The sequence below is a fragment of the Mustelus asterias genome, chromosome 17, assembly GCF_964213995.1.
Source record: "Mustelus asterias chromosome 17, sMusAst1.hap1.1, whole genome shotgun sequence".
NCBI classification, from domain to species: domain Eukaryota; kingdom Metazoa; phylum Chordata; class Chondrichthyes; order Carcharhiniformes; family Triakidae; genus Mustelus; species Mustelus asterias.
In genome coordinates this window covers 13,885,432-13,908,628 of record NC_135817.1, presented here as the reverse complement: position 1 = coordinate 13,908,628, position 23,197 = coordinate 13,885,432, and the positions used below count along the sequence as shown (strand labels likewise).

The 23,197-nt window shown below is 46.5% G+C and overlaps 1 protein-coding gene across 1 annotated transcript in view; it reads right to left on the bottom strand.

Moving 5' to 3' along the window:
• The window catches only part of LOC144506253 (pleckstrin homology-like domain family B member 2), a 193,067-nt gene extending 182,894 nt beyond the window's left edge, over nt 1-10,173 (bottom strand). The window contains exon 1 of the mRNA XM_078232114.1: nt 10,015-10,173. The gene's annotated coding sequence lies outside the window, so the exon portion shown is untranslated. The remainder of the gene's footprint in view (nt 1-10,014) is intronic.
• Nucleotides 10,174-23,197: the final 13,024 nt, after the last annotated feature.

The window sequence follows — 23,197 nt, the reverse complement described above, 5'->3', positions numbered from 1 at the left end:
CTGTTCAAATGCAACATGTTAGTGCTGAGGAATCAAAGGCAGAATTTTGCCAGGCCGTTAATTGAAGGAGGGACAAGTTGAGAAAGTCCTGGAAAATGAAATTGGGTCAGAAGCCTGCCCTCATTCCACCCTGTTCCAACTTTCACCCTTGTGAGTTTCAGAGTATCGGAGTGGATTTAGGGGAAAGCAATTAAGGTGATTCAACAATCTTTTTAACTGCCCCTCAACGGGGTCACTGAAGTGAGTGCACAGTGGGAAAAACTTCCTCAGTGAAACGGACAGGTTGAGAAGATCGACCGTAAGAGCGGCAGTCATGGCCAGGCGAAAGCACTTATTCTCTCAGGGTACACCTTCACTGCACAACTTGGGATTGTCAACTTCTTGGAAGGCACATCACCTATCTAGCACTTCACTCACTTTCAGCTGCATTTCACTGTTGCCAGCCTTAGTACAACATGGGAGCAGCATTGTAGCTTCACCTTCCAACCTGCCGTGAGGTAAGAGATTCTACTGCTGCCAACAGCTCCACAACAGCAGGAGAACCAGCTGCTTTCTCCCCAGCCACAATGTCCCTCGAGTCAGAGGGAATGGATGCTAAGATCCAGTTGGAAGGAGGCAAGACATCCAAGCACAGGCTCTATAGGAAAAGAATCATTTTCTCAACATTACTGAGCACCAGTGCCTCAGGAGACTCAGCGTTTCTCAGCAGGGTCCTCGCTGTCAGTGGCCTGCACTGCCAGTGCCCAGTCAGGTGCCAGTGCCAGTGTGTCAGGTGTCAGTCAGCCCACCCTTACCCAAGTCCTTGGCTCTCCCCAAGGCGAGGGGTGAAGTTTACAAAATTATGAGAGACGTGGATAGAATGGATAGTCAGTCTTTTTCCCCGGGAAATGTCAATTACTAGGGGACATAGATCAAAGAAAATTACAGCACAGTAATAGGCCCTTTGGCCCTCCAAGCCTGCACCAACCATGCTGCCGACTGAACTAAAACTCCCTACCCTTCCGGGGCCCATATCCCTCTATTCCCATCCTATTCATGTATGTGTCAAGATGCCCCTTAAAAGTCACGATTATATCTGCTTCCACTACCACCTCCCGGCAGTTAGTTCCAGGCACCCACCACCCTCTGTGTAAAAAACTTGCCTCGTACATCTCCTTTAAACCTTGCCCCTCACACCTTAAATCTATGCCCCCTAGTAATTGACTGGGAAAAAGATAGGTTTAAGGAGATGTAAAAGGCAATTTTTTTACACTGAGGATGTTAAGTGCCTGGAACGCGCTGCCAGAGGAGGTGGTAGAAGCAGATACAATAGCAACGTTTGAGAGGCATCTTGACAGATATATGAATAGGTAGGGAATAGAGGGATATGGACCACGTAGAGGCGAAAGATCTTTAGTTTAGAAAGGTGTCATGGGTCGGCGCAGACTTAGTGGGCCAAAGGACTTGTTCCTGTGCTGTACAGTTCTTTGTTCTTTGTTCTTTCCCACTCTCCTGGGGTGCTGAGCCACACTGGGGCTGCTCACTGCCTTGGCCACTGCCATGTATGCTTGTCTGGTTGGAAAGGTTGTCCTCCTTGACAATCTTTGACCAACATCACCTCACTGCATCCCCCTCACAGCGGAACCTCCTGGAGAGATGGGAAGAGCAGACCATCCTAGGTCTCCAACCCATCCCCAAAGTTGCTCAGAAATCAATATCTAGGCAAGCCCTTGCAAACTACACCTTGGTCCAAACTAGAAATCTTTCTTTTGACAGTTCCAGCATGTCAGCCTGGTTACCCTCCCCAACGGACTGGCCAGACCAGAAGAGCGATGATAATAACTTGCTGTGCAGAAAGCACAACTCCTAGGCAGACAATTTAATTGGTCAAGCCCCTAAGCCGAAACCGGTCGCACTGTTCCAGCAGGGACAAACTGAAGCAGATTCCACTAGTCTAGGCTAGTGTCAAACATGCCCAATCAGATCAAACAGGGACACCGAGAGTAATGTTTACAACTTTCGTCGCCTTGCCGAAAAAGGGATAGATTTACAATAGAAGCTCTTTAGAGAATATAAGAATTGGGAGTCAGCCATTCAGCCCCTCGAGCCTGCTCGATCATTTGATGAGATCATAATTGACCTCATTGTGGCCTCAGCTCTAAGCTCACTAGGACTTACCTCTGGGATAAGTGTCTTCTGAGGAAAGTTGAGTCTATGTTCATTGCAGTTTGGAAGAATGAGAGGTGATTTTTAAAAAACATATAGGGTGGGATTTTATGGCCTCGCTCGAGCGAGACCGGAAATTCCTGCCCGAGGTCAACGGAGATTTCCATAGTCGGACCCTCACCCGCTCCAATTCCGTGGTGGGCGAGGTGTTGGCGTTCTGATGATAAGGTTCTGAGAGGGGTTTAATGGGCTGGATGCTGAGAGGATGTTTCCCTTCATGGAGGCATCAGGAACGAGGGGTGACAGCTTAAAAATAAGGAGTGTCTCATTTAAGAAGGATATGAGCAGGAATTTCTTATTTCAGAGGGTTGTTAATATTTGGAATTCTCTCCCTCAGACAGCAGAGGGGATCTGGGTCATTGAATATATTCAAGGTTGAGTTCGATAGATCTTCGATCATCAACAGAGTCGAAGGTTACGGGGCAGCATGGTGGGGGGGCAGGGATCAGAGGTAGAGGCAGGAAAGTAGAGCTGAGGCCACAACCAGATTAGCCGTGACCTTATTGGATGGCGGAGCAGGCTTGGTGGCCCCAATGGCCTACTCCTGCTCCTATTTCCTATTCCTATGTTAGTTTGAGAGTAAAGTCCCTCCCACAACTACTGTTCCCCAACAACATAACCCCCAAAAACCTGCACCCGAGTACAGGCTGGATGAGTGCCTCAGTTCCCAATGTTGTATGAAGAAAGTCAAGGTCAGATATTTAAGCCTTGCTATATTAGTCCTTTCCTTCCACCATTCATCCATTGCCATCTAACAGCATTGGAATCAAATCTATAGGCATCTTTCCATGAGAATAACTTGTGACTACTACAGACAGTGTGTTTCATGTTCTGCACCTAAAAGGTCTGGACAAAGACTGAAACAGTAAAGGAAAAGTGCCAGTCTGGATCCTGTTCTCATGTTTATACTTTCAGACGGCATTGACCTTTATTCTGCTATTCACATATTCTGCTCTTTTGCTTTCAGACACTGCTGACCTTTATTCTGCTAGTAACACAATCTATTTTGTTTTCAGACAGTGCTGATCCTTATTCTGCTATTAACACCTACTCTAGACCAAAGCTTTGTTCCTTTACTATTACCATTCTCACTTTCTTTGCCTTTGGTTTCATGCTATGTTGATAATTTAATCACTCTCACCCTCTACCCAAAGCCCGAACTTCTCTTCTGCTCCACCCTCCACACCATCTCCGCCACCCTACCTTTTAACAACATAAATTATAATTCTACCAAAGAAGTGTTATAGAATCATAGAGCACAGAAGAGGCCCTTCGGCCCATCAAGTCCGCACCGACACATTAGGAGCACCTGAACTCCCACCTAGGTGAGATAGCGGCATTTAAGGGGCAACGAGAGGAATACATGAATTGGATGAGAATGGAAGGATATGGACTCCATAAGTGTATACAGTTTTAGTTTAGGCAGATATCATGATCGGCGCAGGCTTGGAGGGCTGAAGGGCCTGCTCCAGTGCTATACTGTTCTTTAAACTCATCTGCCAGCACTTGGCCCATAGTCCTGAATGTTATGGTGTGCCAAGTGCTCATCCGGATACTTTTTAAAGGATGTGAGGCAACCCGCTTCTACCACCCTCCCAGACCGTCACCACCCTCTGGATAAAAAGGTTTTTCCTCATATCCCCCCTAAACCTCCTGCCCTTCACCGAGGACCTATGTCTCCTCATGACTGATCCTTTAACTAAGGGAAACAGCTGCTCTTATCCACTCTGTCCATTTCTTTCGTAATCTTATATACCTTGATCAGGTCGCCCCTCAGTCTTCTCTGCTTCAATGAAAACAACCCAGACCTATCTAACCTCTCTTCATTAGTTAAATGTTCTATCCCAGGTACCATCCTGGTGAATCTCCTCTGCACCCGCTTCAGTGCAATCACATCCTTCCTATAATGTGGCGACCAGAACTGCACACAGTACTCTAACTGTGGCCTCACCAAAATTCTATACAACTCCAACATGACTTCCCTGCTTTTATAATCTATGCCTCAATTGATAAAGGCAAGTATCCCATATGCCTTTTTCACCACTTTACTAACATATCCTTCCACTTTCAGAGATCTGTGGCCAAGATCCCTTTGTTCCACAGAATTTCCTAGTGTCCTACCATTCATTGAGTACTTTCTTGTCAAATTACTCCTTCCAAAGTTATCACCTCACATTTTTCAGGGCTAAATTCCATCTGCCACTTATTTGAACATTCTATCTATATCTTCTTGTAGCCCAAGACACTCCACCTCACTGTTAACCACCCAGCTTTGTGTCATCCACAAACTTACTAATCCTACCCCTATTGGATTTGAAACCTTGGCCGGAATTCTCTGACCTCACTCATGGTTGGGATTCTCTGGTCCTGCTGTTGTGAATGGAGATTTATCTAAAATGCCAGATTCTCCATTCTGGCCGGTAGTGGTAGCGGGTACAAGAGCAGGGGTCCCTTGCTACAATTTGGTGAGGCCACACCTGGAATATTGTGTGCAGTTTTGGCCTCCTTATCTGAGGAAGGATGTTCTTGCTCTGGAAGGAGTGCAGCGAAGGTTTACCACACTGATTTCTGGGATGGCAGGACTGACGTATGAGGAGAGATTGAGTTGGTTAGGATTGTATTCGGTGGAGTTCAGAAGAACAAAAGGGAATCTCATGGAAACCTATAAAATTCTAACAGGACTAGACAGGGCAGACGCAGGAAGGATGTTTCTGATGGCAGGGCAGTCCAGAAACCAGGGGTCACACACTGAGGATACGGGATAGACCATTTAGGACAGAGACGAGGAGAAATTTCTTCACCCAGGGAGTGGTCAGCCTGTGGAATTCACTACCACAGAAAGCAGTTGAGGCTCAAACATTGTATGGTTTCTAGAAGATATAGCTCTTGGGGTGAAGGGGATCAAAGGATATTGGGGGGGGGGTGGGGAGGCAGGATTGAGTTGGATGATCAGCCATGATCATAATGAATGGTGGAGCAGGTCCGAAGGGCCAAATGGCCCTCTCCTGCTCCTATTTTCTATGTTTCTATTTACGAAACTAGAGAATTCCAGCCCTTAACTCTGTTGCTCTTTCCACAGATGCTGCCAGACTTGGTGGGTTTTTCCAGCATTTTCTGTTTTGATTTAGAATTTCCAGCATCTGCAATGTTTTGTTTCACTGACGCTACTGGATAAATGTTGATGCGAATAGTTCGAAAGCCCACATGGGTGGGCAGACAGAGGGCGATTCGTGAATGTTGACATTTCTTTCTGTTTAAACTTGAGTGCATCATTGCAAAGGAGCGCACAAAACACAAGGTCTGTTTAACGTCTTAATCCAAATGCTGGTCAATATAAGCAATCCCGCACTTCGGTATTTAAACAGGAAATGATAAAGATCACATGGCATAGCAAGGTATCACTCAACTAGAACCGGATTGGAGGATCTCCTGTGTGTTTGAAACATCAGAGGCACTCTTCCAGATGTGTGAGTTGATTGCCTTGGCTTTTAGGATGGGGGTCAGCTTTATTCTTTCACATTCAAGACATAAACCAAGATGCAAAGTCAAGTCTACACACACATCTCATGAAAAAACAACCCTATGCATAAAACATCCTGATTAGCAGGATGCAGGAATCTTCAGGAGTCAAATACAGGCTTCACAAACATCACCACTTGGTGATCTCACAGCACATCGGCTGTATTATAGAATCCCTACAGTGCAGAAGGAGGCCATTCAGCCCATCGAGTCTGCACCGACCACAATCCCACCCAGGCCTTATTCCCATAACCCCACATATTTACCCTGCTAATCCCCCTGACACTAGGGTTAATTTGTCATTGCCAATCCACCTAACCCACACATCTTTAGAGTGTGGGAGGAAACCGGAGCACCCGGAGGAAACCCACACTGAAATGCTCTGAAACATTTTTTGTACAGTTGTGTGGAAGCTGCTCGTGGTTCTTAGAGAATGTCTCAATAACCAACCCAATCCCTTTGATCTGAACCATTTGTATTACGTTATCACAAACTCGTTCATCTGTGTTTGTAAAGCTTGATAGAAACAGATGGACAACAGATTTTTGCAGCAGTAAATCACGTTAATTCCATTCCATTCACTCCAGAGAGATTTCTCCACTGCCTGTTCAAACATGCATGTTTATCCATTTTCACAGAATCATTACAGCTCAGAACGAAGCCATCATGTCAGCACTGGCTCTCCAAATGAACGATTTACTAAATGCTACTCCCTCACCTTCTCCCCGTAAGCCTGCACATTCTCCCTTTTCAGATAATAATCCAGTTCCCTCTTGAATGCCTCGATTGAACCTGCCTTCACCACAGTCAGTGCTTTGCAGACCCTAAGCACTCACTGTGTGAAAAAGTTTCTCCTCATATCATCTCTTTTGCCAATCACTTCTGTGTCCTCTGGTTCTTAGTTTCTCCCTATCTACTCTGTCCAGCCCCTTCATGATTTTGAACATCTGGATCAAATTTCCTCTTCGCCTTCTTTCTCTCCAAAGAGAACAGGCCTCTCCCATCTATCGTCATAACTGAAGATATTTCAACCCTGGAACCATTATTGTAAACCACTTCTGCACTCTCTCCAATGTATTCACATCCTTCATATAGTGTGGCATCCAGCGCTGTATACAATATTCCAGCTGAGGCCTAACTAGTGTCTTGTATAAATTCAGCCATAGAATCCCTACAGTGCAGAAGGACACCATTCGGCCCATCGCGTCTGCACCAACTCTCCAGAAGAGCATCTTATCCAAATCCATCCCCAAACCCCATCCCTATAACCTCACAGAGCTATCTTGGCCAATCCACCAAACCTACACAACTTTGGACTGTGGGAGGAAACTGGAGCACCCAGAGAAACCCACGCAGACACGGGGAGAACATGCAAACACCATAACTCCACACAGAGAGTCACCCAAGACTGGAATGTAACCCGGATCCCTGGCGCAGTGAGGCAGCATTGCTAACCATTGTGTCTCCTTGCTCTTTTATTCTATGCCCCAATTAATAAAGCCCAGGATACTATATGCTTCTTAAATGTTGCGAGAATACCTGACTCCAGCACCCCCTCAGGCAGCACATTCCATATTTCCACCACCCTCTGGGTGAAAAATTGTACCCTCAGATTCCCTCTAACCACCTGCCCCTGACCTTAAACCTCTAGTCTTAGACACCTCTGGCATGGGGAAAAGATTCTTACGATCTTCCCTATCTCCAACTCTCATAATTTTGATACCTCTATCAGACCTCCCCCTCAGCCTCCTCTGCTCCAGGGAAAACAAACCCAGCTTATCCAGTCTCTCCTCATAGCTGAAACTTCCCATCCCAGGCAACATCCTGGTGAATCTCCTCTGCACCCTCTCCAATGCAATCACATCCTTCTGATAGTGTGGTGATCAGAACTGCACACAATTCGCCATCTGTGGCCTAACCAATGTCTTATAAAGTTTAAGTGTATTTATTAGCGTCACAAGTAGGCTTACATTAACACTGCAATGAAGTTACTGTGAAAACCCCAGTCGCCACACTCCAGCGTGGGAGGAGAATTTAGCACAGCCAATGCACCTAATAAGTTGTACCAAGAGTTCCCTGCTCCTGTATTCTATGCCCCAGGTAATGAAGGCAAGCATTCCATAAGCCTTCTTTACCACCCATCTACCTGTGCTGCCACTTTCAGGGCTCTATGGACTTGTACCCCAAGATCTCTTTGTTCCTCAATACCCCCTAGGGACCTACGATTCATTGTGTATATCCTATCATTATTAGGCCTCCCAAAATGCATAACCTCCCACTTACCAGGATTAAATTCCATCTGCCATTGCTCTGCCCAGCTTACCAGCTGATCAATGTCATTCTGTAGCCTAAACCGCCCCCCCCATATTCTCTCCCTAAAGATCCATGCACATTCCAACCTAGACAAACTCTGATCGTAATTTCTTCATTCACAGAATGAGAGTGTGCTGAATTCATTGATCATCCAATCTGGATAGACACATGAACAAGTGGGGAATAGAGGGATACAGGCAGTTGGTCTAGATGGGACAATGTGATTGACGCAGGCTTGGTGGGCCGAAGGGCCTGTTCCTGTGCTGCACTGTTCTTTGACCCAACTGGGCATTTGCTTGACCACCTCAGAGGAAACGTAAGAATGAACCAATGTGAGCGGAGGTTTCTGAAAGACCATTGTGACTGGATGGTGTCCCTGAAATCAATTAAGTTCTAGAGGACAAGATCAGGTAACATGAAACTTTTGTACTCGGGGTCCTGGACTGGGAGTCAAACCAACAGCCTTCTGACTCAGAGGTGAGCCACAGCTGACACTGGTGTCCCTGCCACCATATTGACACATTCTTACCTAGATCACCAACTGTTCCAGCTCAGAATTCAATCAATCAATGAAACATGTGAGACTCCAAGATGATTCATGGAAGGCACAGGGTGGGTACAATCATGTTGACAACCTTCCCACCCTTTACTTGCACACAGTTGCCCCCAGTGTTGACAAAAAGAGACCATCTCCCCGAATATCCTGTATCAGACTGGATGCTGCCAAACCCCATGACACATACAAGGGGTCAAGTTAAAGGCAACAGATTTGCGTGTTTGTATATCTCAGCAATGCTGAGTAGTGTCAGCTCTGACAGCAGCCATGGGGGCGACACGGTGGCACAGTGGTTAGTTAGCACTGCTGCCTCATAGTGCCAGGGACCCGCGTTCGATTCCGGCTTGGGTCACTGTCTGTGCGGAGTCTGTGTGTTCTCCCCATGGGGCGGCACGGTAGCACAGTGGTTAGCACTGCTGCTTCACAGCTCCAGGGACCTGGGTTCAAATCCTGGCTCGGGTCGCTGTCTGTGTGAAGTTTGCACATTCTCCCTGCGTCTGCGTGGGTTTCCTCCGGTTTCCCCCCACAGTCCAAAGATGTGTGGGCTAGGTTGATTGGCCATTCTAAATTGCCCCTTAGTGTCCCGGGATGCATAGGTTAGAGGGGTTAGTGGGTAAATATGTAGGGATATGTGGATAGGGATTGGGTGGGATTGTGGTTGGTGCAGACTCGATGGGCTGAATGGCCTCTTTCTGCACTGTAGGATTCTATGTCTACATGGGTTCGCTACGGGTGCTCCGGTTTTCTCCCACAGTCTGAAAGACGTGCTAGTTAGGTGCATTGGCCACGCTAAATTCTTCATCAGTGCACCCGAACAGGCGCAGGAATGTGGCAGACTAGAGGATTTTTGCAGTAACCTCATTGCAATGTTAATGTAAGCCTTACTTGTGACACTAATAAGTGAACTTAAACTAGGTTCAAATCTCTCAGCAGACCCAAGTGGGTCTTTTAAACAGAGACTTTATTTCGCTTTCTCCGGGGTGAATGGGGAAGATTCACTTTGGCACCACTTGGAAAGAGGGAGAATCCTGTTCAATATCTTTCTCAACACCACAAACAGGTTCACACTGCTGTTTGTGGGAGCTTGCTGTGTACAACTGCCACGTTTCCCATATTGGGACAGTGACTAAACCTCAAAAAAAGTTTTTAAAATACTTTGAAGGATTCTGGGACCAACTGAGGTGGTGAAAGGCGCTACAGAAACGCAGGTTATTCCTTTACCGACAGTTGACAGCAGGATATAAACCGCCTGAGTTATTCCCCGTTACACTCAGTCAAGATGAAGTTTAAGAAACTGGCAAGTTGCTTCTCCCCCCGTTATAGACAAGGCTGCACTGACTCGAGCTAACTGCACTTTAATTATTAGTTCGCTCGGCAGAAATTACTCCGGCACCATCCCTCTAATTACTGCTTGTACTCACAGTGACTCCAGAGCTGGCGCGGCGGCGGCGGCTCCCTCTCACACAACAGCCGTGGCCACAGCCCTGACTGCGGCTGCAATCTGTCCCGGGACCCGCAGTCCCCACTCCAGCTCCGGCCACGTAGCGCTGGAAGGCGGGGGCAGCACAATCTGCAGGCGTGAGACAAGCCAGAGGAGGCAGTGTGTGTAACCCAGAAAATCAGTGTGAAAATCACTAAACCACTGTGAAAATCACTAAATCAGCGTGAAAAATCACTACACCAGTGTGAAAAACTGCTACATCAGTGTGACAGTCACCAAATCAGTGTGAGAAATCATTAAATCAGTGTGTGACCCACCAAGCCAGTGACAAAATAGCTAAATCAGTGTGAAAAATCACTAAACCAGTGTGGAAATCACAAATCCGTGTGTGACCCACCAAGCCAGTGTGAAAATAACTAAATCAGCGTGATAAATTATTAAACCAGTATGTAAAGTCGCTAGACCAGTGTGAAAATCATTAAACTAGTGTGTAGCCCACAAAACCAATGTGACAAATCATTAAGATCAATGTGCAAATCACTAAACCAGTGTGAAAATCATTAAATCAGGGCGGCACAGTGGTTAGCACGACTGCCTCACAGCTCCAGAGTCCGAGGTTCAATTCCTGCCTTGGGTGATTGTCTGTATGGAGTTTGCACATTCTCCCCATGTCTGCGTGGGTTCCTTCAGGGTGCTCCGGTTTCCTCCCTCAGTCCAAAGATGTGTGGGTTAAGTTGGTTGGCCATGGGAAATTGACCCTAATGTCAGGGGTATTAGCAGGATATATGTATGGGGTTATGCGAGTAGGGCCAGTGTGGGATTGTGATCAGTATATACTCGATGGGCTGAATGGTCTCCTTCTGTACTGTAGGGATTCTATGAAATCACTAAACCAGTGAGGGAAAAATCACCAAATTAGTGTTTAATCCACCAACCCAATCATAAAACTAATATGAAAATCACCAAATCAGTGTGAAAACCAAGAAAATCAGTATGTAACCCACCAAATCAGTGTGAAAACCAACAAAATCAGAATGTAACCCATCAAACAAATGTGAAAAATCACCAAACCAGTGTGAAACCCACTAATCCAGTCACCAAATCGGTGTGGAAATCACTAAACTAGCGTGTAACCCACCAAACCAGTGTGAAAATCACTAAACCAGTGTGAAAATCACGAAACCAGTGTGTAACTACCCAAATCAGTCACTAAACTAATATGAAAATCACCAAATCAGTGTGAAAACCAGTATGAATAACCATCAAATTAGTGGTTAATCCATCAAACCAATCACGAAACAAGTGTGAAAAATCACCAAACCAGTGTGAAAACCGCCAAACCAGCATGTTAACCCACTAAACCAGTCACTATACCAGCGTAAAAAATTACCAAACCACTGTGAAGTCCAGCAAATCAACCTGAAAATCACTAAACCAGTGTGAAACTCACAAAACTGGTGCATAACCCACTAGCCCAATCATTGAACTAGCATGCAAATCGCTAAACCAGTGTGAAATCACCAAATGAGCATGTAACCCTCTAAACCAGTCACTAAACCAGTGTGAAAATCACTAAATCAGTGTGTAGCCCACCAAATCAGTGTGTAACCCATCAAACAAGTGTGAAAAATCATTAAACCAGTGTGAAATCACCAAATCAGCATGTAACCCATGAAACCAGTCACTAAACCGGCATGGTGGTACAATGGTTAGCATTGCTGCCTCACAGTGCCAGGGACCCAGGCTCAATTGTGGGGGTCGGGCCTGGGTAGGATTGTGGTCGGTGCAGACTCGATGGGCCGAATGGCCTCCTTCTGCACTGTAGGGTTTCTATGATTTCAAATTCTATGATTTCAATTCTGACCTCGGGTCACTGTGAGTGTGGAGTTTGCACATTCTCCCCGTGTCTGCGTAGGCTTCCTCAAGGTGCTCCAGTTTCCTCCCACGCTCTAAAGATGTGAGGGTTAGGTGGATTGGCCATGCTAAATTGACCCTTGTGTCAGGGGGATTAGCAGGGTGAATGTGTGAGGTTACGGGAATAGGGCTTGGGTGGGATTGTGGTTGGTGCAGGCTCAATGTGCCGAGTGGCCTCCTTCTGTACTGTAGGTATTCTGTGATTCTGTGAAAGCAGTGTGAAAATCACTAAACCAATATGAAAAATCACTAAATCAGTGTGGAAATCACCAAATCAGCATGTAACCCACTAAACCAGTCATTAAACCAGTGTGAAAATCACTAAACCAATGTGAAAAATCACTAAATCAGTGCGGAAATCACCAAATCAGCATGTAACCCACTAAACCAGTCATTAAACCAGTGTCAAAATCACTAAACCAGCATGAAAAATCACAATCACTGTGTAACCTACCAAACCAGTGTGAAAAGTACTGAAAACTGGGGTTGTTCTCCCTGGAAAGACGGAGGATGAGGGGAGACTTAATAGAGGTGTATAAAATTATGAAAGGCATAGATAGGGTGAACGGTGGGAAGCTTTTCCCCAGATCGGTGGTGACGTTCACGAGGGGTCATAGGTTCAAGGTGAGGGGGGGGAGGTTTAACACAGATATCAGACGGACATATTTTACACAGAAGGTGGTGGGGGCCTGGAATGCGCTGCCAGGCAGGGTGGTGGAGGCGGACACACTGGGAACATTTAAGACTTATCTAGACAGCCATATGAACGGAGTGGGAATGGAGGGATACAAAAGAATGGTCTAGTTTGGACCAGGGAGCGGCGTGGGCTTGGAGGGCCGAAGGGCCTGTTCCTGTGCTGTATTGTTCTTTGTTCTTTGTTCTTTGTGTAAATCAATGTTTAGCCCACTAAATCAGTCACTAAGCTAGTATGAAAATCACTAAATCAGTGTGGAAAAATAACTAAACCAGTGTGAAAATTGTAATGATTTAATCATGTTTCTCTGCAGGATGTTTCTGCATCCTTGGCAATTTGTCGGCATCGTGTTGTCTGTCGCCGGAGTCCCTATTGTTACTGAGGCAGTGTACTTGATATCATGTTGCTTTTAATCTGGACTAATGCAGTGATCTGTGGTTTTAATGGTTCTTTATGATCGCAGTGTGGACCTTGTTTGGGGGTGATTGACAGGGCATGTCATGTGGGTCGGGACAGCTATGCTTCATAGTAAAATCCAGTTTTTAGTTTTGCTTTTCAATAGTAGCCCGAAGTGGAGAGAAGTAACAGTTTATTTTCCCTCTCTCTGGAGTTGGAGTTTCTGTTCTCTGCATGGCTGTTTTTGGGAGCTGCTCAAGATTAAGTTTATCTCTCTGAAGTTTGGCTGTTTTGAGGTTATATATAGCTCTGCAATCAGCTGGCCTGGATTTCTGTCCATAGGTGTTACAAAGCTGAAGATCCAGCATCGCGTGAGCATACTTGTTTTTTAAGCTAAGTCTGAAGAACAAAGAACAAACAAAGAACAGTACAGCACAGGAACAGGCCCTTCGGCCCTCCAAGCCCGCGCCGCTCCCTGGTCCAAACTAGACCATTCTTTAGTATCCCTCCATTCCCACTCCATTCATGTGGCTATCTAGATATGTCTTAAACGTTCCCAGTGTGTCCGCCTCCACCACCTTGCCCGGCAGCGCATTCCAGGCCTCCACCACCCTCTGCGTAAAATACGTCCTTCTGATATCCGTGTTAAACCTCCCCCCCCCCTCACCTTGAACCTATGACCCCTCGTGAACGTCACCACCGACCTGGGAAAAAGCTTCCCAGCGTTCATCCTATCAATGCCTTTCATAATTTTATACACCTCTATTAGGTCACCCCTCATCCTCCGTCTTTCCAGTGAGAACAACCCCAGTTTACCCAATCTCTCCTCATAACTAAGCCCTTCCATACCACGCAACATCCTGGTAAACCTCCTCTGCACTCTCTCTAAAGCCTCCACGTCCTTCCGGTAGTGTGGTGACCAGAACTGGGCGCAGTATTCCAAATGCGGCCGAACCAACGTTCTATACAACCGCAACATCAGACCCCAACTTTTATACTCTATGCCCCGTCCTATAAAGGCAAGCATGCCATATGCCTTATTCACTACCTTCTCCACCTGTGACGTCACCTTCAAGGATCTGTGGACTTGCACACCCAGGTCCCTCTGCGTATCTACACCCTTTATGGTTCTGCCATTTATCGTATAGCTCCCCCGTACGTTAGTTCTACCAAAATGAATCACTTCGCATTTATCTGGATTGAACTCCATCTGCCATTTCTTTGCCCAAATTTCCAGCCTATCTATATCCTTCTGTGGCCTCTGACAATGTTCCTCACTATATGCAAGTCCAGCCATTTTCGTGTCGTCCGCAAACTTACTGATCACCCCAGTTACACCTTCTTCCAGATCGTTTATATAAATCACAAACAGCAGAGGTCCCAATACAGAGCCCTGCGGAACACCACTAGTCACAGGCATCCAGCCGGAAAAAGACCCTTCCACTACCACCTTCTGTCTTCTGTGACCAAGCCAGTTCTCCACCCATCTAGCCACCTCCCCCTTTATCCCATGAGATCCAACCTTTTGCACCAAGGTGAATGTCTGTAAGATATTGTTTTAACTTAGAACAGCACACATAGGAGTTTGTTAGGAGTGATTCTGTGTCATGTTTAAGTCTTGTAATTGGTTAAAGTTATGCTAATTATTTTTGTTATATTTTACTGTGTTCTTAAATAAACTTTGATAAAAGTTTCCCAGTGGATCATTTGAATCATATCGAGAGTGAAACAACTTATGCTCCCCAATGCCAAAATCAAATGTAAAACTTAGGATCGAGGCTAACTTCACAAAACACCTCAAAGTTTCTGGCCTGGGTTCTAATAAAATCACCAAATCAGCAAGTAAATCAGTCACTAAATCAATGTGAAAAATCACCAAATCAGCATGTAATCCACTAAATTAGTGTGAAATCACCAAACCGGTGTGAAAATCATCAGACCAGTGCGAAAATCACTAAACAAGTGTGAAAATCACTAAATCAATATGAAAATCACCAAATCAGTGTGAAAAGCATTAAACAAGTGTGAAAATCACAAATTCAGTGTGAAAAATCACAAAACCAATGTGCAAATCACCAAACCAATGTGAGAAATCACCAAATCAGTATGAAAATCACTAAACCATTGTGTAACCCACTAAACCAGTCACTAAACCAATGTGAAAATCACCAAATCAATGCAAAACTCACCAAAGGTGTGAAATAAACAAAACCATTGTGAAATAAACATAATCAGTGTGAAATTCACTAAACCAAGGTGAAATTCAGTAAATCAGTGTGACATTCACAAAACTAGTATGGAATTCACTAAATTGGGGTGAAAATCACCAACCAGCGTGAGACTCACCAAATCTGCCTTTGCAGATCACATAGCCTGTGAGCAAAATTTGTTTCAAATGAGCTAAATCAATGTGAAATCCATCAAAGCAGTGTGGAATTTGCCAGATAACCACTGCAGGTGTGTGTGTGTCCCAACCTCTGTGCGTGTCCCCCCAATCCGATGTTCATGTGCCCCCAATCACTGTGTGTGCACACGTACCCCCCCCAACCACTGCCTTCCAGGATATTGGTACCCCTCTGATTCAGGTGTAGACCATCCCGTTTGTAGAGGTCCCTACCTTCCTGGGGCTATAGGGATGGTGTTCAATCACTGCACACAGGTGCAAAAACTCCAATTACTGCACACGTGCCCCCAACTACTTTGCACGCATCCCCCAACCACTGCGCCTGCCCTCCAACCAGTGCACACGCGTGCCCCCAAATACTGCACCCACCCCCTCAATCATTGCACACGCGTATCCCAAAACGCTGCGCGTGCCCCCAACCACTGCGTGTGTTTGCACCACCCCCCACTTGTGCATGCCCCTTTCAACCACTGCATGCATGCGCAAAAACCCCAACTGCTGCCCGCACACCACCAACCACTGCACATGCAGATCACAAATGTAAAACATTCCCCCAACCACTGTGTGTGAGCTCTCCAACTGCTGTGCGTGTGCTCCCCTCAACTACTGCATGCATGCATCACTCACCATTGCCCATGCATGCCCTCTTAAATCACTGCACACACGTGGGCACACCCAAGAACTGCGCGTGTGTGCCCCTTGAATGCATGTGCACACACCCCAAACACTGTGCATGCACCCTCCCAACTACTGCAAGTGTGCCCCCCACCACTGCACACACCCCAATCACTGGATGCGCGTGCTCCCACCACTGTGTGTGCACCCCCCAAACACTGCGTGTGGGCACCCCCACCACTGAACGCATGCACCCCCCACCACTGCGCATGGTATTGCCGCTGGTCTAGTAATCTAGAGACCCAGAGTAATGCTTTGGGGACGCGGGTTCGAATCCCACCATGGCAGATGGTGAAATTTGTATTCAGTACAAATCTGGAATTATAAGTTTAATGATGAGTATGAAATCATTGTTGATTGTTGTATGAACCCATGTGGTTCACCAATGTCTTTTAGGGAAGGAAATCTACCTTCCTGGGGCTATAGGGATGGTGCAGGAGGGAGGGATTCAGATACCTGGATAATTGGGGGTCATTCTGGGGTAGGTGGGACCTCTACAAATGGGATGGTCTACACCTGAATCAGAGGGGTACCAGTATCCTGGGGGGGAAATTTGCTAATGCTCTTCGGAAGGGTTTAAACTAATTCAGCAGGGGGATGGGAACCTGAATTGTAGCTCCAGTGTACAGGAGGTTGAGAGTAGTGAGGTCATGAATAAGGTTTCAAGGTCGCAGGAGTGTACCGGCAGGCAGGAAGGTGGTTTGTAGTGTGTCTACTTCAACGTCAGGAGCATCCGGAATAAGTTGGGTGAACTTGCAGCATGGGTTGGTACCTGGGACTTTGATGTTGTGGCCATTTCGGAGACATGGATAGAGCAGGGACAGGAATGGTTGTTGCAGGTTCCGGGGTTTAGATGTTTCAGTAAGATCAGGGAAGGTGGTAAAAGAGGGGGAGGTGTGGAATTGTTCGTCAAGGACAGTATTATGGTGGCAGAAAGGACGTTTGATGAGGACTCGTCTACTGAGGTAGTTTGGGCTGAGGTTAGAAACAGGAAAGGAGAGGTCACCCTGTTGGGAGTTTTCTAATAGGTCTCCGAAAAGTTCCAGAGATGTAGAGGAAAGGATTGCAAAGATGATTCTGGATAAGAGCGAAAGTAACAGGGTAGTTGTTATGGGGGACTTTAACTTTACAAATATTGACTGGAAAATTTATAATTCGAGTACTTTAGATGGGTCAGTTTTTGTCCAATGTGTGCAGGAGGGTTTCCTGACACAGTATGTAGATAGGCCAACAAGAGGCGAGGCCACATTGGATTTGGTACTGGGTAATGAACCAGGCCAGGTTTGGAGATTTGGAGGTAGGTGAGCACTTTGTGATAGTGACCACAATTTGGTTACGTTTACTTTAGCGATGGAAAGGGATAGGTATATACCGCAGGGCAAGAGTTATAGCTGGGGGAAAGGAAATTATGATGCGATTAGGCGAGATTTAGCTGGCATAGGTTGGGGAAGGAAACTGCAGGGGATGGGCACAATTGAAATATGCAGCTTGTTCAAGGAACAACTACTGCGTGTCCTTGATAAGTATGTACTTGTCAGGCAGGGAGGAAGTGGTCGAGCGAGGGAACCGTGGTTTACTAAAGAAGTTGAATCTCTTGTGAAGAGGAAGAAGGAGACTTATATAAAGATGAGACGTGAAGGCTCAGTTAGGGCGCTTGAGAGTTACAAGTTAGCCAGGGAGGACCTAAAGAGAGAGCTAAGAAGAGCCAGGAGGGGATGTGAGAAGTCTTTAGCAGGTAGGATCAAGGAAAATCCTAAAGCTTTCTGTAGGTATGTCAGGAATAAAAGAATGACCAGGGTAAGATTAGGGCCAGTCAAGGACAGTAGTTGGAAGTTGTGCGTGGAGTCCAAAGAGATAGGAGAGGCGCTAAATGAATATTTTTTGTCAGTATTCACACAGGAAAAAGACAATATTGTCGAGGAGAATACTGAGATACAGGCTATTAGACTAGACGGGATTGAGGTTCATAAGGAGGAGGTGTTAGCAATTCTGGAAAGTGTGAATATAGATAAGTCCCCTGGGCCGGATGGGATTTATCCTAGGATTCTCTGGGAGGCTAGGGAGGAGATTGCAGAGCCTTTGGCTTTGATCTTTATGCCGTCATTGTCGACAGGAATAGTGCCAGAAGACTGGAGGATAGTAAATGTTGCCCCTTGTTCAAGAAGGGGAGTAGAGACAACCCTGGTAATTATAGACCAGTGAGCCTTACTTCTGTTGTGGGCAAAGTTTTGGAAAGGATTATAAGGAATAGGATTTATAAGCATCTAGAAAGGAATAATTTGATTAGGGATAGTCAACATGGTTTTGTGAAGGGTAGGTCGTGCCTCACAAACCTTATTGAGTTCTTTGAGAAGGTGACCAAAGAGGTGGATGAGGGTAAAGTAGTTGATGTGGTGTGTATGGATTTCAGTAAAGTGTTTGATAAGGTTCCCCATGGTCGGCTATTGCAGAAGATACGGAGGCATGGGATTGAGGGTGATTTAGTGGTTTGGATCAGAAATTGGCTAGCTGTAAGAAGACAGAGGGTGGTGGTTGATGGGAAATGTTCATCCTGGAGTTCAGTTACTAGTGGTGTATCGCAAGGATCTGTTTTGGGGCCACTGCTGTTTGTCATTTTTTAAAATGACCTGGATGAGGGCGTAGAAGAATGGGTTAGTAAATTTGCGGATGACACTAAAGTCGGTGGAGTTGTGTGCAGTGCGGAAGGATGTTGCAGGTTACAGAGGGACATAGATAAGCTGCAGAGCTGGGCTGAGAGGTGGCAAATGGAGTTTAATGTGGAAAAGTGTGAGGTGATTCACTTTGGAAGGAGTAACAGGAATACAGAGTACTGGGCTAATGGTAAGATACGTGGTAGTGTGGATTAGCAGAGAGATCTCAACAAAGAACAAAGAACAGTACAGCACAGGAAACAGGCCCTTCGGCCCTCCAAGCCTGTGCCGCTCATTGGTCCAACTAGACCATTCGTTTGTATCCCTCCATTCCCAGACTGCTCATGTGACTATCCAGGTAAGTCTTAAACGATGCCAGCGTGTCTGTCTCTACCACCCTACTTGGCAGCGCATTCCAGGCCCCCACCACCCTCTGTGTAAAAAACGTCCCTCTGATATCTGAGTTATACTTCGCCCCTCTCACCTTGAGCCCGTGACCCCGTGTGATCGTCACCTCCGACCTGGGAAAAAGCTTCCCACTGTTCACCCTATCTATACCCTTCATAATTTTGTATACCTCTATTAGGTCTCCCCTCATTCTCCGTCTTTCCAGGGAGAACAAGCCCAGTTGACCCAATCTTTCCTCATAGCTAAGACCCTCCATACCAGGCAACATCCTGGTAAACCTTCACTGCGCTCTCTCTAAAGCCTCCACGTCCTTCTGGTAATGCGGCGACCAGAACTGGATGCAGTCCTCCAAATGTGGCCTAACCAGCATTCTACACAGCAGCAACATCAGACTCCAGCTTTTATACTCTATACCCCGTCCTATAAAGGCAAGCATACCATATGCCTTCTTCACCACCTTCTCCACCTGTGCTGCCACCTTCAAGGATTTGTGGACTTGCACACCTAGGTCCCTCTGTGTTTCTATACTCTTGATGGCTCTGCCATTTATTGTATAACTCCCCCCTACATTAGTTCTTCCAAAATGCATCACTTTGCATTTATCTGGATTAAATTCCATCTGCCATTTCTCCGCCCAATTTTCCAGCCTATCTATATCCTGCTGTATTGTCCAACAATGTTCATCGCTATCCGCAAGTCCAGCTATCTTCGTGTCATTCGCAAACTTGCTGATAACACCAGTTACACCTTCTTCCAAATCATTTATATATATCACAAATAGCAGAGGTCCCAGTCAGAGCCCTGCGGAACACCACTGGTCACAGACCTCCAGCCAGAAAAAAACCCTTTGACTGTTACCCTCTGTCTCCTGTGGCTAAGCCAGTTTTCTACCCATCTAGCCACCTCTCCTTGTATCCCATGAGCCTCAACCTGCTTAACCAACCTGCCATGAGGGACTTTGTCAAATGCCTTAGTGAAATCCATATAGACGACATTCACAGCCATTCCTTCGTCAACCGTTTTTGTCACTTCCTCAAAAAACTCCACCAAATTTGTAAGGCACGACCTCCCTCTTACAAAACCATGCTGTCACTAATGAGATTGCTCCGTTCTAAGTGCGCATACATCCTGTCTCTAAGAATCCTCTCCAACAACTTCCCTACCACGGACGTCAAGCTCACTGGCCTATAATGTCCCGGATTATCCCTGCTACCCTTCTTAAATAACGGTACCACATTCACTAACCTCCAATCCTCAGGGACCTCACCTGTATCCAATGAAGAGACAAAGATTTCTGTCAGAGGCCCAGCAATTACATCTCTTGTCTCCCTGAGCAGTCTAGGATAGATGCCATCAGGCCCTGGGGATTTGTCAGTTTTAATGTTACCTAAAAAACCTAACACTTCCTCCCTTGTAATGGAGATTCTCTCTAACGGGTCAACACCTCCCTCTGAGACACTTCCAGTCAACAAGTCCCTCTCCTTTGTGAATACCGATGCAAAGTATTCATTTAGGATCTCCCCTATTCCCTTGGGTTCTAAGCATAATTCCCCTCCTTTGTCCCTGAGAGGTCCGACTTTTTCCCTGACAACTCTTTTGTTCCTAACACATGAATAAAATGCCTTAGGATTCTCCTTAATCCTATCTGCCAAGAACATTTCGTGACCTCTTTTTGCCCCTCTAACTCCCTGTTTGAGTTCTTTCCTACTCTCTCGGTATTCCTCCAGAGCTGATAGTAGTCATGATGTGGAGATGCCGGCGTTGGACTGGGGTAAACACAGTAAGGGTTTTAACAACACCAGGTTAAAGTCCAACAGGTTTATTTGGTAACAAATACCATTGGCTTTCGGAGCGCTGCTGCTTCGTCAGATGGAGTGGAAATGTGCTCTCAAACAGGGCACAGAGACACAAAAATCAAGTTACAGAATACTGATTAGAATGCGAATCCCTACAGCCAGCCAGATCTTAAAGATACAGACAATGTGGGTGGAGGGAGCATTAAGCACAGGGTAAAGAGATGTGTATTGTCTCCAGACAGGACAGCCTGGAAGTCCAGGGGGCAAGCTGTGGGGGTTACTGATAATGTGACATAAATCCAACATCCCGGTTCAGGCCGTCCTCATGGCATTGCTGCAACGGCCTCAGTACACAACGCCGTCAACTGCTAGTTTCCAGATGCAATTTTACAACTCATCCGCTTCATCCTGGACCACAATGTCTTCACCTTCAACAACCAGTTCTTCATCCAGACACACGGAACAGCCATGGGGACCAAATTCACACCTCAATATGCCAACATCTTCATGCACAGGTTCGAACAAGACTTCTTCACTGCACAGGACCTTCAACCGATGCTATACACTAGATACATCGATGATATTTTCTTCCTTTGGAGTCATGGTGAGCAATCACTGAAACAACTATATGATGACATCAACAAGTTCCATCCCACCATCAGACTCACCGTGGACTACTCTCCGGAATCGGTTGCATTCTTGGACATACGCATCTCCATTGAGGACGGTCACCTCAGCACCTCATTGTACCGCAAGCCCACGGATAACCTCACGATGCTCCACTTCTCCAGCTTCCACCCTAAACACGTTAAAGAAGCCATCCCCTACGGACAAGCCCTCCATATACACAGGATCTGCTCGGATGAGGAGGATCGCACCAACCTCCTCAGAAGACAAACATGGGACACGGTGGACAGAGTACCCTTCGTCGTCCAGTACTTCGCCGGAGCGGAGAAGCTACGGCATCTCCTCCGGAGCCTTCAGCATGTCATTGATGAAGATGAACATCTCGCCAAGGCCATCCCCACACCCCCACTTCTTGCCTTCAAACAACCGCGCAACCTCAAACAGACCATTGTCCGCAGCAAACAACCCAGCCTTCAGGAGAACAGTGACCACAACACCACACAACCCTGCCACAGCAACCTCTGCAAGACGTGCCGGATCATCGACACGGATGCCATCATCTCACGTGAGAACACCATCTACCAGGTACACGGTACCTACTCTTGCAACTCGGCCAACGTTGTCTACCTGATACGCTGCAGGAAAAGATGTCCCGAGGCATGGTACATTGGGGAAACCATGCAGACGCTACGACAACGGATGAATGAACACCGCTCGACAATCACCAGGCAAGACTGTTCTCTTCCTGTGGGGGAGCACTTCAGCAGTCACGGGCATTCAGCCTCTGATCTTCAGGTAAGCGTTCTCCAAGGCGGCCTTCACGACACTCGACAGCGCAGAGTCGCTGAGCAGAAACTGATAGCCAAGTTCCGCACACATGAGGATGGCCTAAACCGGGATGTTGGATTTATGTCACATTATCAGTAACCCCCACAGCTTGCCTCCTGGACTTGCAGGCTGTCCTGTCTGGAGACAATACACATCTCTTTACCCTGTGCTTAATGCTCCCTCCACCCACATTGTCCGTATCTTTAAGATCTGGCTGGCTGTAGGGATTCGCATTCTAATCAGTATTCTGTAACTTGATTTTTGTGTCTCTGTGCCCTATTTGAGAGCACATTTCCACTCCATCTGACGAAGGAGCAGCGCTCCGAAAGCTAATGGTATTTGCTACCAAATAAACGTGTTGGACTTTAACCAGGTGTTGTTAAAACTCTTACTGTGTTCCTCCAGAGCGCCATCTGTTTTCAGTTGCCTGGACCTAACGTACGCCTCTCTTTTCTTTTTGATCAGATCCCCAATTTCCCTGGTTATCCATGGCTCTCGAATCCTACCTTTCCTATCCTTCCTTTTTACAGGCACATGCCTGTCCTGCAGCCTTATCAACTGTTCCTTAAAAGACTCCCACATGCCAGACGTGGACTTACTCCCGAACATCTCGGTGTCCATGTGCATAGCTCCCTGAAAGTTGGCACCCAGGTTGATAGGATTGTTAAGAAGGCGTACGGTGTGTTCGCTTTTATTGGTAGAGGGATTGAGTTTCGGAGCCATGAGGTCATGTTGCAGCTGTGTAAAACTCTGGTGCGGCCGCACTTGGA